Raw genomic sequence first — 15,822 nt, 5'->3', positions numbered from 1 at the left:
ATGTGCTGCCTCAGATGTACCTGCTCTGTTCTGTACCATGGACTGTTGCTGTTAGGATGCTGCATTGGGCCCTCTCATGTGCTGCCTCAGATGTACCTGCTCTGTTCTGTACCATGGACTGTTGATGCACTGTGCCCCTCTCATGTGCTGCCTCAGATGTACCTGCTCTGTTCTGTACCATTGCCTGTTGATGCACTTTGCCCCTCTCATGTGCTGCCTCAGATGTACCTGCTCTGTTCTGTACCATGGACTGTTGATGCACTTTGCCCCTCTCATGTGCTGCCTCAGATGTACCTGCTCTGTTTGGTACCATGGACTGTTGCTGTTAGGATGCTGCATTGTGCCCTCTCATGTGCTGCCTCAGATGTACCTGCTCTGTTCTGTACCATGGACTGTTGATGCACGTTGCCCCTCTCATGTGCTGCCTCAGATGTACCTGCTCTGTCCTGTACCATGGACTGTTGATGCTCTTTGCTCCACTCATGTGCTGCCTCAGATGTACCTGCTCTGTTGTGAACACTGCCCTGTTGCTGTTAGGATGCTGCATTGTGCCCTCTCGTGTGCTGCCTCAGATGTACCTGCTCTGATCTGTACCATGGACTGGTGATGCTCTTTGCCCCTCTCATGTGCTGCCTCAGATGTACCTGCTCTGTTCTATTCAGTGTGCATGCTCCTGCCTACTCACAAAGTCAACCTCTGTGCTGTGCAATAAAGCAAGTTAATCCTGTGTTGTGGTTTATCTATGTCATTCCTGTTTGTCTCCATGCATTGTTGATATATTGCTACTGTCGTACATGCTGTGTCTTCCACTTTCACATGACCATTGCCCAGCACTGTTTCCTTTCGTTTGGCAGTGGTGACAGTCATTACAATATGGCTGTGGACTGTGTAAGGGTGGGGGAGGCACTGAGGCTTATTTTGGGACAACTGTGGCTTCCCATACACTGCAGGTTATGTGGATGTTTTTCATATGCTGCAGGTGTCATAGTCATGATACCCAGTAGGCTGTTCAGTCTCCACTTTGTCAGTCAACATGTTTGGGCTCATATTGTGTGTTTTGGTTGTGGATGTGTGTGTAGCAGGGTTGTTTTTGGTGGTGTGTGGTGTATGGGCCCCTGTCTGTTAGTGGGGTAGGTGTGGGGTTGGCCTGAGGGTGGGCCAGCATGTCTCCTTATGTGTGCTATGCCTTTGTGTGTTACTGTGTGTATGTGGGCCTGGGAGCTGTGTGGCCTAGCCATTCCTGCCTGCCTGCCTGCCTGATTGTGGGTATGATTTCCGTAGTCTGCTCTGCTACGTTGAGTTGTCCGTGATGTGGCTGTTTGTTCGCTGTGCGTGTTCAGATTGCGTGGGGTCAGTTGTGCCCAGAAGGTTTTACTGGGGGTGCATGTATGTGTGTTCCTGTCCAGACCTGGGGTTCTGTTGTGGGCAGGGGCTTCGACACGTGTGTGGTGTGTGTGTTGTGTGTTTGCCTACCTGCATCGTCGTCGGCGACGGTCCATGACTTGCTGGTGGTGGAGCACGAAGAGTACCGGGAATGCGTGTAGAGCTGGGTCCATGACGGTGGTCTGTCTGTGGTGGGTCTCTCTGCAATATTTTGCCTCTCAGCTGTGGTGGTTCGGCCGTGTTCGGGCTGGTGGTTTTTCCACAGCGATTTGCTGTGTGGTTTCCGCCATGGTGATTGTGAGGACGGTAGGGACATCATTCCGTACGGCGGTGTCTCTGGATTGGTTACGTCCGCGGCGGGGTCGGGTGTGTTTACGCAGCGGTACACGTACTTCCGCGGCATACGAAAATTTGGCTGTGCTTCCCATCCTATTATAGCGGACGGACTATCCGGGCCTTGCGGACTGTAAAAAGCATTTTCCGCATACTCCAGGCCGGCGGTCGTCCTACATTCCACCATCGTAATCGACCTCTTGGTTCTGGAATTTCCTTCCTACCCAGGCTCCTAGGGGTCCTAGGGTGACAAGAGACTGGTGTCATGTTGTTTTAGAGTGTGCTGAGGTAGCCCTTTGAAATGCAAATGAGGCAGGGAACATCTCTTCCCCCTCCCATCCAGCCAGGATAGCCCATTCTGCCAACACTTAGTCCCCCTTTGTCTCACTGTCCTGGAGGAATACACAAAGGCCAACTGACAATTAAACACAGTCGTGTGACTCAGGATGCAGGCTGTAGGCACCATCTGAAAATATCAACTCTCTAAAAGTGCCATTTTCAGAATTGTGACTTAAAATCCGACTTTACCAATAAAGAAGGTGTTAAATTGCAATTTGTGTGAGTATAAACATGGCACCTGCTACAAATCAAAAGTTATCACTTATTAAATGTAAAACGGTATCCCAATGTTATCCTATGATAGGAATAGGCTTTGAAGTAGAGAAAAACGAATTTAAGAATTTTTCCCTACCAGGACATGTAAAACTTAAAAGTACATATCAAACTTTTTTAATACACTGAACCCTGCCCTCTGTGCTCTATAAGGCCTACTTTAAGGGTAGCATATGTATTAATAAGGAAGGTTTAAGCCTGGCACAAGGTTATCTCTTCCAGGTCAAATTGGCAGTTCAAAACTGCACACAGGCTGTAATGACAGGCCTGAGACATATTTTAAAGAGCGGATTAAGAGGGTGGCACAATAATCTAATGCATCTAATTTACAGGCCCTAGGTACATGTTGTACCACTTTACCAATTACATTAAATGTGTCTATATAGGCCAATTTGACCCGGTTTAAAGGAGTTCGCACAAGCACTTAAGCACTGGTTAGCAGTGATAAAGCACACAGAGTCCTAAAGTCAACAAAACAAATTGCAGCAACAGGGGGTAATAAGCAAAATCTTTGGGGGAATGACAACACTACCTGCTGTCCGTTCTACCATGTGCCCCCTCAAGCTGAAAGTGGGTAGAACTACCCACCCTCATAGGAGCTCTCATCATAAAGGTAGAAGGTCCTGGATAGACCATCAGCCTTGGAGTGTTCTAACCCAGGGTGGTGTTCCACCATAAAGTTCATTCCTTGTAGGGAGATAAACCACCTCAACAGTTTGAGATTCTCACCCATCATCTGCATGAGCCGTCTGAGGGGCCCATGGTCTGTCTGAACTTGGAAGTGAGTCCCAAACAGGTATGGTCTCAGCTTAACCAGTACCCAGACCATAGCAAAACGCTTCTCTTTCAATAGCACTCCACCTCTTTTCTGAAGCATGAAATCTACAGGTTGGTCTAGGCCCTTCTCATCCAATTGTGATAGTACAGCTTGTACTGTCTTGTAAATAAAGAAATGCTGGAACTCTTTTGGTTCCCACTGTAGACCTGTGACGTAAGAGTTGGAGGGATGAGTTGAAGGCATGCTTAGAATGCTGAGTTCTTACTTACACACAGTAGAATAAAGATTTGGACTACTACTCATCATGGGTGGCTTGGTTACTGGCGAGCAGTGGTGTTGATACAATGCTACACTACAACGGCAATGAGATTGGGAATATTAAGCCCTACACTGAACGCGCTCTACCAGAGAGTTTGCTGTGGCCCAGCAAACTGCTCATGCATGCCATGTGTTTAGCAGTTGAAGTGCAGAATCGGCTCTGGCACTAGTAGAGTCTTAGTTCAATGCCAGCCAGTGTAAACAATTAAAGATAAAAAAATTACATGAAAAATCTACATGTCAGTAGCTGGGAACTGAATGAGATAGCCGCAAATAAAAAGTACTGTGCCATTATGGAAATAATTACTATACGCTAAACAGAGTAAGAATGCTAAATGCTAAAGGCAGATGCAACAAGGTCACAAAAGTAGCGCACAACAATAGCTCAGTACAGATTAAACTGAAACACATGTGTGATGAAGCCGAGATTAACCAGGTGTTTTTCAAGAGACATTTAAGCACAAATCGGACAAAATATCATAACGTTATCTGCTTTCATGGCCTAGTAGTACATAAGTTTCATCTACTTACCAAAATCACTACTGGATCATCGTGCAACAACGTTCTACGGAGATGCCCAAGAAGGAGGGCCAGGGTAGTCCCTGAGTGTTGGTCCACAGAGGAAGCAGCCCATCACCAAATCTGCAGCATAGGGACCCAGAACAACTCCTTAGCCCACCCTCAAGCAAGGAGCTCCAATGGAGAGCTAGGATGAGAGCCAAGCTCCAGAAGTCATTAAAGCTGACCCCAAAACTAGCACGTCACAAGGCACTAGAGAAGCTCTGCCTTTTTGAGTTCCACAAGGAGCGCCTGAAATACCACTACTGTCCACCAATTTTTATACTGGTACGAATCCCTAAAACCACCATCTGCATTTGATACTGCTAACAAACACAATATTGGCAAAAGATAGACAGCATGGATAGAGACTTTTGAAGATTGTGTAGCTGCGATAGCTGAAAAAGATCATAAAAAGATCATAAATTATCTGAAAAACCTGGCTGGTGAAGGAGTGAAAGAAGCCAAGAAGAAGATACCACAAGAAGGTGAAGTTAGGTGGGATCAAATTAAAACAGCCATGCATTTAATACAGTGCCAAATGTAGATTATGAAAGATACATATTCAGTCAAGAATGGCAGAGACCAGGGGAAACCATTGATGAGTTTGTTGAAAGACTGAATGTTCTGCTGAAGCACTTTAGATTCAATGAGTTTAACAATGAGGAAGCTATCTGTCTCAGAGTACTTGATGGACGCCTGTTAGATTCCTTTCAACGAGGAATGCTGAAGGAAACTCTGAGCTTAGAAAAGTCCTTAAGGCTGCTCTAGCTGCAGAGCACGCTGATCGTTAAGCAACTGACAGGGAGGCCAGAGGCACCCAAATTGCGTCAGTCATGATCCTAAATAGTTAGCCAAAATATAAGGCTAAAGGACAAAAGGTGATGTCTGCACAAAAGAAGAAATCGTGTTACAGATGTGGACTGTCATTTCCATACAAAGGCAAATATCTTGCATTCTGACAAATATGCATAGGCTGTGGTAAAGCAAACTATTTTGATTCGACTTGCAAGGTGAAGAGAAAAGTAAGCGTGTCACGGCGTGAAGACAGAATATCGACCAATGGTTATCTCAGCAACATTCGACACACGCCCACGAGGCCAAGCGGTCACATCAACTGAGGAAAATTAACACCAAGAGAAGTTGATCACCATCTAAATTATCGACAAAAAGTACCCTCGTTTCTAGGGAAAGTGACAATGACAATTGTGCAATATTGTTGTTTTCTTTAGAAAGGCATGCAGATGAGGGACTAGTCAGATGTGGGGAAAAATTCAAAGTGGAGAAAAATTGGCATGACAAGGCACCCCAAACATACATACTTTGTCTGGAGATCACCCTAAAGATAAATGGGTGTTGCTTATCATTCATAATTGACAGTGGTGCATCGATAAATATCTTGTTTGAGTAGAAGTATCAAGAGTTATCTTGGTTACCTCAACATACAAAGTCAAAGACTATGGAATGCCTCAATGCCCTTAAAGAGTCCTGGTTCATTTGTAGCTACGATGAATCATGTACTTCAAGGAACAGCCTCAAGTGCCTTTTTTCTGTGTTTGAACACTGCTGCTGACATGGGACTGATATCAGAGAACTACAATATGAACGCTCACCATTAAATTGTAAGTACATTTCCTTCATTATATCACAGGTTAGAAAAACTCAAAACAATAAAAGTATAGCTACATATAAATGAGGATGTTCATCCTGTTTCACAAAGATGCAGACAAATTGCTTTTCACTTGCAAGATGCTGTAGAAATGGAACTTAATCCATTGCTTAAATAAGGCATCATTGAACGCTCCACTGGTTCAAAGCTATGGGTTTCTCCCATTGCAGCAGTGCCTAAAAGAGACAGTGAAGGATCTGTACGCATATGTGTTGACCTGCGTCAGGCCAACAAGGTGATTAAGCGAGGGAGACATCCACATCCACACATTGCTGATATGATAACTCAACAGAATGGTGCAAAGTTCTTCTCTCAACTCAAAATAAATAAAGGTTATCATCAATTAGAGCTTGAAGAAAAATCCAAGTACATTATACCCTTTTCTATGTTTATAAGACTGTTTCCCTACAAGAGATTGAGCTTTGGTGTAACCTCTGCTGCTGAACTTTTGCAAGACGTAATGTAACATACCATACAGCCTTTATTAAATGCATTGAAATATAGTGATTAAATATTCGTTTTTTGGAGCCACACAGAAAAAGCATGACGGGGCTCTTACACAAGTATGTGGTTTGCTGAACAATGAAGGTTTAACTCTAAATGCTTACAAATGTGAATTCCACAAGAAAAGCTTGAAATTCTTTGGACGTGTATTTTCTGATAGTGGTATGAACCCTGATCTAGCCAAAGTGCAAGCATTGTCTGCTGCCAGTCCCCCACAGGACATTTCTATGTTGTGATAATTTCTTGGAATGACCAGTTACTGTTCTAGATATATACAAGACTTTGATACGATTAGTGCACTGTTACAAGTACTGACGAAAAAAGAATGTCAAGTGAATGTGAGGAGAGTTTTCCAAAAAATCAAAAAAGCTATTAAGAATGCCACTGAAATAGTTTACTTTGATCCAAGTGTTGGAATGAGTAAATATGATGTCAATGAATACAGTGATAGGTGCAGGCTCGACCATGGTAATACCAATAAATGCAATGTCTACATGCCCCTAAGCCTGCAAAGCTGTGCTGATACCAACAGTAACAATATCAATGTATTCCATAATCCATATACGTATGACAATGTTGTTACCTGTAAAAGCGATTTTAATGTACGTCATGACTAGGAATACATTACTATGTCAATATCGGTAAAAACAATACAAATGCACGCTATGACAACTGTATACAAACTATTGAGAATGTTGAGTCACTGTTGAGAAAAATGACACCAGTGACTGCCATATTATTTTCAGGCCTTCCAGTTGCACCATTGCTGTCGGATTTACCCAATGTGAACTCCCAATCAACCCCCACTCAGAGATACATGGTCAGACAGGCCCATCAACCCACACCCATGCCTATTGAATATCAGGTCACAGGTGTGGTCTCTCTTAAACCAAAGACAAATGCATGCCAAGAAAAAACCTTGATGAATCCCACAGATAGATAATTGCACCACAAACATGTCCGCTGCAATTGACCCCAATAAAACACGTTTGGGAAAAGGGTTATGTTCTCCAAAAATAACACATAACTAGATACCACATGTTGATAGAAACACTCAGCCAATCAGGACATGAGATGCATCTCAGATGTAGTGATAATTTGCTTCTCATGCCAGACATGTGGGCCACATATACACACCGGGCCACACTAGCTCTCCCTCAGGTCAAGAGCCACCAGTGTCCTTATCAGATGACAAACCTTGTTAATTTATGCCTGAGATGCTTTTCAAGAATGCAGACATGGGTTTATTGGACCTCATAAAATGTTTATAAAACCAGCCAAAATTTTTTACACCGAGACACTTTCCTCAGACGCATTCTGTCTAGACTCTTCCAGCTGCTGTGTTTAATTAAAGCAACTTGTTCCTGTTTTGCCAAACGTCTCTTGTCTTTTCATTTCTTTAAGGTAAATTTGTATCCAAGCACCAGTTTAGCGAGCCAGATAGGAGAGATAGGTTTATTGAACCCAATTGCCGCCAACTGATGAGGACCCCTGCCCGAACAGATTCATATGCGCAAACAAACACTGGTGAGCAGACGCCATAATTGATTAGAAGTTCTACTAAATCTGCGGAATAAAGGTCCATCCGGATGCAGCTTTCACAGGGTATTCGACTATGGGCCAGATGTATGACCCTACGAATTTGTGAGTCGCAAATTCTGTCAAATTGGAATGTACAACAGACCCTGTTTGTGATTCCTAATGTGGTCGCAAATTGCCTGTCTTATTAATATTCATGAGGCTGGTGCAATTTGCGACTCAATTAGGAATGGCTAGCACTTCCAGGGATGGTGGCCTGCTTGGGTCAGCAGACCATCATGTCTGTGACTGCTTTTAAATAAAGAAGTGTTTTAATACAGCCCCTTTTCCTTATAGAAAAACGGTATGCATTCAAAAAGGACAAATTAAATGTTATTGCTTCATTTTTTAAGAATAGGCAGTGGTCCGTGGGATCACTGCTTGCTCTTAAAAAATATTTTCAATGCCAGTCTCAAAGGGGAAGGGGACCCCTTCCTGTTTGCAAGTGGGTTACCATTCATTTGAAATGGGTGGTAAACTGTGAGTTTTTTTAGGCTGCAATTGCAGCCGCAAAACAATCTTACATTGAAGTGCGAGTGGCTATTAGGCAGGGACGCCCTCAGCACGCCCATTTTATTTATTTATTTTTATTTATTGAAGTTTTATATAGCGCTGGCTTCACCCAAGGGTATCAGAGCGCTTTACATTGTAGGTATGATAGTCAAAAGAATACAGGACAAATGTATCAAAAAGAAAAAGAAAACAAGTACAGTACACAAAAATAACATAATTAACGGAATGGGTATTGGAGTGATCAGATAAAGAAAGATCAGCAAGAGGATATAACATTAAGAGGATGTCGTAACATTATTATACTATATGCATTCAGCTAGGTTAATTTAACAGACTCAGGCTGGCAGGTATTGTGCATGCAATAAGGTGCGATTGGAGTTGAATTGAGTTGCAGAGATTAGGGTAGGCGTTATAGGGGGATTTGGGATGTGTGGAGAGAGGTAGAGCTGGGAGGGGTTTTCAAGTAAGTTTATTTTGCCGGGCATATATGGTTTGGGGAGAGGGATTAGGGTAAGGGGTAGAATGGGGAGGAAGGAGGAGTATGAGGTGAGAGGAGGAAAGAGAAAATTGGGGAGGGGTGAGTGTAGTAAGTGCAGTACGCAAGTGCTTACGAGCTCCAGTATTTGTAGAGAATGTGTGTTTTGAGGTCTTTTTTGAAATTGAAATAGGAGGGGTTTTCTCGTAAATTTTTAGACAGGGCATTCCAGATGCTGGGGGCCTTTCAAGAGAAGGAGCGGGATTTTGTGGGGTTATTTTCAAAAGAGGGGGGATGAGGACAAGAGATTTGGTGCTTCTCAGCTGGTGGGCGCAACACGCTTTGTTGAGTTTACTGGAGAGGTAAGGTGGGGTTTTTTGGTAGAGGGCTTTATGCGTAATGCAGGCTATTTTATAGGAGGAACTTCCTTCAATAGGAAGCCATTTAAGGGCCTTGAGGGCAGGTGATATGTGATTGAAGTGTTTGCAGTCTGTTGTGAGCCTAGCCATTAAGTTGAGGATGGATTTTAGGGGGGTAAGGTGAATTTTGGGAGTTCCGGCAATTAAAGCATTTCCGTAGTCAATTTTAGAAAGGACTAAAGATTGGACAATCAGTTTGAAATTTTCAGTAGGGATAAACGGTTTGATTTTTTTAAAATGCCGGATTGTGAGAAGTGCTCCCTTAGCCGAGTTTTTTATATGGGAATTGAGCGTTAGCTCTTTGTTGATGGTGATGCCAAGAGATTTAACTGATTCAGCGAGGGTATATAGAGCAGTTGAGGGCATTTAGGTCAGTGATCCAAGACTGAATGGGGAGAGAATTGTTTTTAGGAGTGAAGAGGATGATTTCAGTCTTGCTGGGGTTGAGTTTAAGGTGATTGGAGTAGAACCAAGCTTGAATCTTGATTAGGGCAGAGTTGAGGTGGAGAATATCGGCATGTGATTTAATTTTATAGTACAGTTGGGTGTCATCAGCATACAGTTGGTAATTGTTTCCGGCTTGTTTGAGTATGAGGGTCAGGGGATCCATAAAGAGGTTGAAAAGGGCAGGAGAGAGATTTGATCCTTGGGGGACTCCAAGGGAGACCGGTGTGGGGCAGGAGAGGTGGTTTTGTATTTTGACTTGTTTGGTTCTGTGTTGGAAGTAGGAGGTAAACCAGTTAAGGACAGTGCCATTTATGCCAAACCGATCTTGGAGCACCTTAAGTAAGGTTGAGTGGTTCACTGTGTCAAATGCAGCGGTAAGATCGAGAAGAGTGAGTATGCAGGATTCTCCTTTATCCAGGGCGAGGTGTATGCCATTTATTATACTAAGCAATGCTGTTTCTGTGCTGCAGCCTTTGCAGAAACCGGATTGAAGAGTGTCGAGTAGGTTGAAGGAGTCAATGTGTTTATCTAATTGTAGAAGAGCAAATTTGTCTAGGGCTTTGGAGAGAAAGGGGAGGTTAGTGATGGGGCAGAGTTTATTAGGGTCATTAGGGTCGGCTTTGGGGTTTTTAGGGATGGGTGTGATTTGTCCAAGTTGGAGGGAAACTGGGATGCACCCCGTGGAGAGTGAGGAATTGATGATATTGGTCCAGCAAGGGGCGATGATATGCTTTAGTTCATGGACGAGGGAAGACGGCAGTGGGTCTTTTCTATGAGAAGATGGTTTGAGTTTATATACGATGTTAAAGACTTCAAGTTCTGATACAGGATTGAAATTATGCCAAGAGGCATTGTTTTTTTTTATTTGAGGTTTAGTAGGGCTAGCTTTAGGAATGGTGGGAGAAGGGAGGAAAAGGGACGGTGTGAAGGGTGGGGGTGGGAGGGAGAGTGGAGTTAGGGTCACATCAGGAGGACATTGGGAGGTTGGGGGGCTGAGTAAGGAAGGATTTATCAATTTTGGCAATTTTTTTGCTAAAAAAGCTTGCATTTTCACTGCATTTGTTGGTGGAAGCCAGAAGATTTGGGGTGGCGTGGATGTTGTGTTTCTAACAATGTTGAGTAGTTCTCTGGGTCGATTCTTAGCCTGGAGAGTTGTGTGAGGAAGAAAGAAGCTTTTTCAGAGAAAATTTGTTTTTTGTAGGAAGCTCTAGCGTTTCTAAAGAGGATTAAATATGCAGGGGATGGGTTATTTCTCCATGTTCTTTCAGCGAGTTTAAGTGAGGGTCTTTCATTGTTGAGGTCAGAGGTAAACCAGGATTTGGAGGGAATATTTTATTTTTTTTGTGAGAGAGGCGAGTTGGTCTAGAACCTCAGAGGCTGATAAGTTGTAGAGCTCTCTGAGTTCATTTGCATTGAAAGAGGGTGGGGTGAGGCGGAATTATGCTTGGAGTTTAGACTCAAGCGTACCTGGAGGGATTTGCTTAAAATTTCTAGTCGTAACCATGGTTTTGCCTTTTCTAGTCGGGGCGGGTGGGGTAGGTGGGGAGATTTTGAACAATATGGGGTGGTGGTCAGACCAATCAGTGGGGATGATGTTGGATAGGGAGGCTAAGTCCTCATTTGCAATGATAGCGTCGAGGGTAGCCCCTTTGGTGTGTGTCGGGGAGTGGCAGAGTTGCTTAAGGTCACTAATCTCCAGAAGATTAGAGAGAAGGTTGATTGTGGGATCATCAGGTTCATTCCAGTGAAGGTTAAAGTCACCAAGAAATAGATTTTTTGGATTTAGAAAGTAGAGATTGTGTAAGGAGGTCAGATAGTTCTTCAGCGAAGGGCAGAGGTTCACCAGGAGCGTGGTAGATATTTTGTAGTAGTATTGGGGTGGAGCCCTTTAGATTAAGTTCTGCTCCAAGATATTTAAAGGTTGTGTAGTGAGTAATCTTGGATTGGGAGATTTAGTGTTCTTTTCTAAAAATAATTTCTAGACCACCTCCTATTCGCCCATTCCTGACAGCGAGTCACAAACCCTATTTTGTGAGTGGGTGATAGGCTACTGACTCGCAAAATAGGTTTTCGTAAATAGGATAGACCTATTTTGCAGTCGTAAACGGGCCGATTTACCATTTGTGGGCATACAAATGGCAGTACATCTGGCCCTATATCTGATCCTTAGTCCCAGTAAGTGATGTATGACAAACAGGACAAGTGTAGAACTTTTTTTTGCTTTTTCCCTGGTCAGCATGCTAGAGAGGGTGAAGGTGACTACTACTGTTTTAGGAACACTGTGGGGGACATAGGGTATCCCTCATCCCTGGGTGGTAGTAAGGGATCACTTGAACCTCTGGGCGTGGATCAGAGGTACACCTCACCCCTGGGTGTCAGTAGGGGACTATTTGGACCGGTTGATTTCACGACTGGCAGTGTCCAAAAGAAGTGAAAGGTGTTATTATTTAATTTTTTTGCTTGGTTCCTTGTGCATTGGGCAGTCGGTACTCACTACCTCTGGGTGTGATATAGGGTATAATTCAATGTTTGCTAGTAATATACTACTACAGATCAACTCGCACTGCTCTGAACTAACAATCGCATTCTGCTGCATGTTGTTACTATTTCATTTTCATTTGTCTAATGTTTGGTGTTAAATGTCCTTTGCAATGCACATATTTTTTATAGAGCTTCTAACAAGTTAATTGGTTTCGGTACCATTCTCTGTACACTGTTCTCCAAAATTAGAGTGGAGTTTGGAACTATTTAAAGGATCTCCAGACAATCCAAATTTGGAAAATCCTTAAAGCAAGTTCCCCAATGCATCATGGAAACTCCCTTAAGCCACATGCAAGTGAGGTTCCTCACACGGGCTAGGAACATAGAGAAACACTGCAGCAAGTGGCATGTCCATATCAAAGCTCATGCATTTCCCTAGCCTGATGGGGAAACATTCAACAACATCATAGAACACACAAAGACTCACATTCAGACCAGGTATACGGGACAATAAAAGGCTGAGAGGGAGGCCCCACAAGAGCTGTGGGCCATCTTCGAGGTGGCACTAGCCTATAAGACTATCCCCGAGTCTGTAAGTAAGGCATCTGCACCTCCTTCACCAAACACCAGCAGGGATGCTGTCTCGCTGAAGATGGCCAACCCAGTCACCGCCTCGCTGGGTTATATAAATCTACTAGTTGAGGAGGTGCTGGACCCCGCCAGGGTCAGCAAGCCACTGGGTGGTAAAGAGGATTGCATGTCCCACCAGCCTGAGAACAGGCAGTCTACCTCGGTCTAGTGCCAGACCTCCTCAGGGCTCGACCCCTCAAACATGGGTTTTAACCCATCGGGTCCAAGCGGAACAGGGAGTATGTACTCCTGAGCACCCCACTGGGCACCAAAGGCCAGAGGGAGGTTTGTGGCCCTACTGGTAGGTGATTCGCCCAGTGGACGGGCAGTAAGGAATGCCAGTCCATAAAGTCTGACTCCGAAGGGCAAGCCACGAGTTACATTCCACCTAGGCAGGCCTATGGCATGGAGAAGCATTAAGGAGTTAGGTAGAACCGAAAGAAAGAGGCAGCCAAAGTGGGAGTTGGAAGAAGGACGAAAGTTAAAGATGGAGAGAGAAGCCCAGCAGGAAGAAGAGACAATCCACCCTCCCCCAGAGGGAGCAGGAGCTAGGCCCTCGGGCCCCACATAGAGATGATCCGGGAGGAAGGCCCCACACTGAGTCGATCACATCACCTGGCCATCAGCGTAGTAGAGTGTCTGACCAGGAAATAGGTACTCATGAAAGCCTAACAGGGACTTAATTGAGTCAAAGAAGGAGCAGCATGGCACCCTTAGACATCCATGAGGAGAGGGAGGATGAGGATGTCCACTCCTCCCTCCTAACGCACTGATCAGACAGACCCAACCCTAGAGAAATAGTATCCAGAGAAGAGGGTGAGGCCATCGCTCAACCTTTCTGTCATCTATGAGCCTGTAGGACTGAAAGGAATGGCCACCACAATGTCCATCCTTGGCAAGAGGAGGGATACTTCAAACCCAAAGACATGGCAATTACAGAGGACTGCATTCGGAATGGAGGGGAGATCCTAAGAAGAATTTCCCCTACATGGAAGAGTGGTTGAGACAATGGTAGCGCTACGTCGGCGAGAAACCAACTGATCTGTCCCTAGCCAGGATTTCTCTGCTACTACAGAAAGGTGCAGCAGGAACCATCTACATGTCTTGGGAACAGATGGGCAAAGACGGACTCAGAACTAAACTGCCCTAATGATGGATGCGGCAGGGAAATGGATCTCATGCTTTTAAAAGAACACTGCTGTATAAACTTAGCTTTAGGTGATATCAAAAGTCTGCTCAGAAGCCATATAGGAGAACAGACCGACATGGTGTTCTCCTGAGCCCCCATCCCCGCAGTCACATTTATCAACATCAAGCATGATGGATCTGCATTTAACTCATTCAGACACCAGATCTGGATGGCCCTAAGAAAGATATTCCATGACTGCCCAGACATAGGAGGACTGACGGCAGAGAACATGAAGCTTGTGGAGACCAAGACTGAATTCTTAGACAAAATGAGGGAATGATGGGGGCAGGAGAGATGCCAGCCTTGGACCAGGCCACATTATTCTACAAAATGCTTAAGAGAGGACTACCCACCGAGATCTAGACTGAAATATATAGTGTAGTAGGGCTAGACACCAAACCTTAGTGGGAAATACAGTCCCACATACTACACTATTACCGGAAGAGACAGGAAAAAAGGCGGGGAGAGACAAGAGCAGGCCCAGAGAGACACCGCCAAATTGGTCCAACATAAGATGAAGAAGACCGCCCTTAATGGGGCTGTGCTAGCTGCGAACGTTCAGATGTCACCCTTCTCAAAGGGGTCGCCGCTTTGGGACCCCAGAGGGTATCCGCTAACCTTAGGAGGATAACTCTGCTCTGCCAGCGGAGTTTGTGGACACTTGCCTACTCCGCGCTCCGTTGCGAATGCGGAGATAGGCAAAACTCTGACTCAGTGACAGAGCAGACTTAGCCAGCCCCTCCTACCTCCCAAATTGTTTACAATTTAAAAATGAAGGCACTTACCGGAGTGGCTGCCTCCTCCCCTGCCTGGCGGCCATCCTTCCTGCTCCTCCAATGAAAAAACTCTACGTTGTACGTCTAGCGTGTGTGTAAGACGTACAATGTAGGAGGGGGAGGGAACAGAGCGGAGATCCACTGAGGTTTTTCAAACTCCGTGGAGCTCCGCGTAGAGGTACTACGCCAGCATCGCCCACCCTTAGTATCCACCCAGTCATAGTGGTCAAGTTCAGGGAGGCTGTGTCCAAACCGGCCTCGTAGACTTGCACTATTGTCACAGAATGGGCCATATGGCTAACTGGCGCCACCTAAAAATGGACACAATCAGAATAGGATAGTACCAGGACAGCCCCCACAGAACATCCACCTCCACAGCCAAGCACAGAACAAAGCACATGCATTGCACAATCAGCTTCAAGGAAGTCAGGCTGCAGCCACCACACCAGGTGGTTAACTGGACACAGGGCAGTCACTGTCACAGACAAGGATCCCAGTCCCACAGAGACTGGACCCACATCCACAGCAGGATGGGGTGACTAAGGTGGCAGTAAACTAGCACAATAACAGGGTACAAACACACCATAAGTCCAAGACCATCCTCCAAATTGACCCATCCCCTATGTAACACTCACAGTTACATTTCCTTACCTGCCACCACCACCAGCCTTCAGGACGGACATGCTTTGAGTCTACACTAGAATTCGGCATTCAGGAACCCACAGGGGGCCCAGGACCCCCACTGCTGTTGGTCCCCCAGGGCAAGACTGGCTGACCACGACCTGAGGGGGGGGCAGTCTGATGCAGGACCTGGGCAGGCTTCCAGCCGGTGCATAAGAGCAGGCATCCAGGACTGCTTATCCAAGTCTAACTTTGGACAGGCTTTGTAAGTCTCAATCACGTCAGGCTTACTGCCCAATGGAGCCCCCTTTTAATCTATTCAACACAGAGAGTGCAGCGATGGCCACGATGGCAGCAATAATCTCAAAAACTCATGGGGAATTCAATTACATGACCCCTGTTCATAGGAAAACCCATCATATTCATTAGCACCACCACCATCTGGCTGAGCACATAAAGTCCCAATTAGACCCCTGATTCTTGCTGAGAAAACACTGCAAATATACACAGTCCTGCACATTTACCTGCGGGCTCCTAC

The sequence above is a fragment of the Lissotriton vulgaris genome, chromosome 4_1, assembly GCF_964263255.1.
Source record: "Lissotriton vulgaris chromosome 4_1, aLisVul1.2, whole genome shotgun sequence".
Classification (NCBI taxonomy): Eukaryota; Metazoa; Chordata; class Amphibia; order Caudata; family Salamandridae; genus Lissotriton; species Lissotriton vulgaris.
This window is presented reverse-complemented; position numbering follows the sequence as displayed.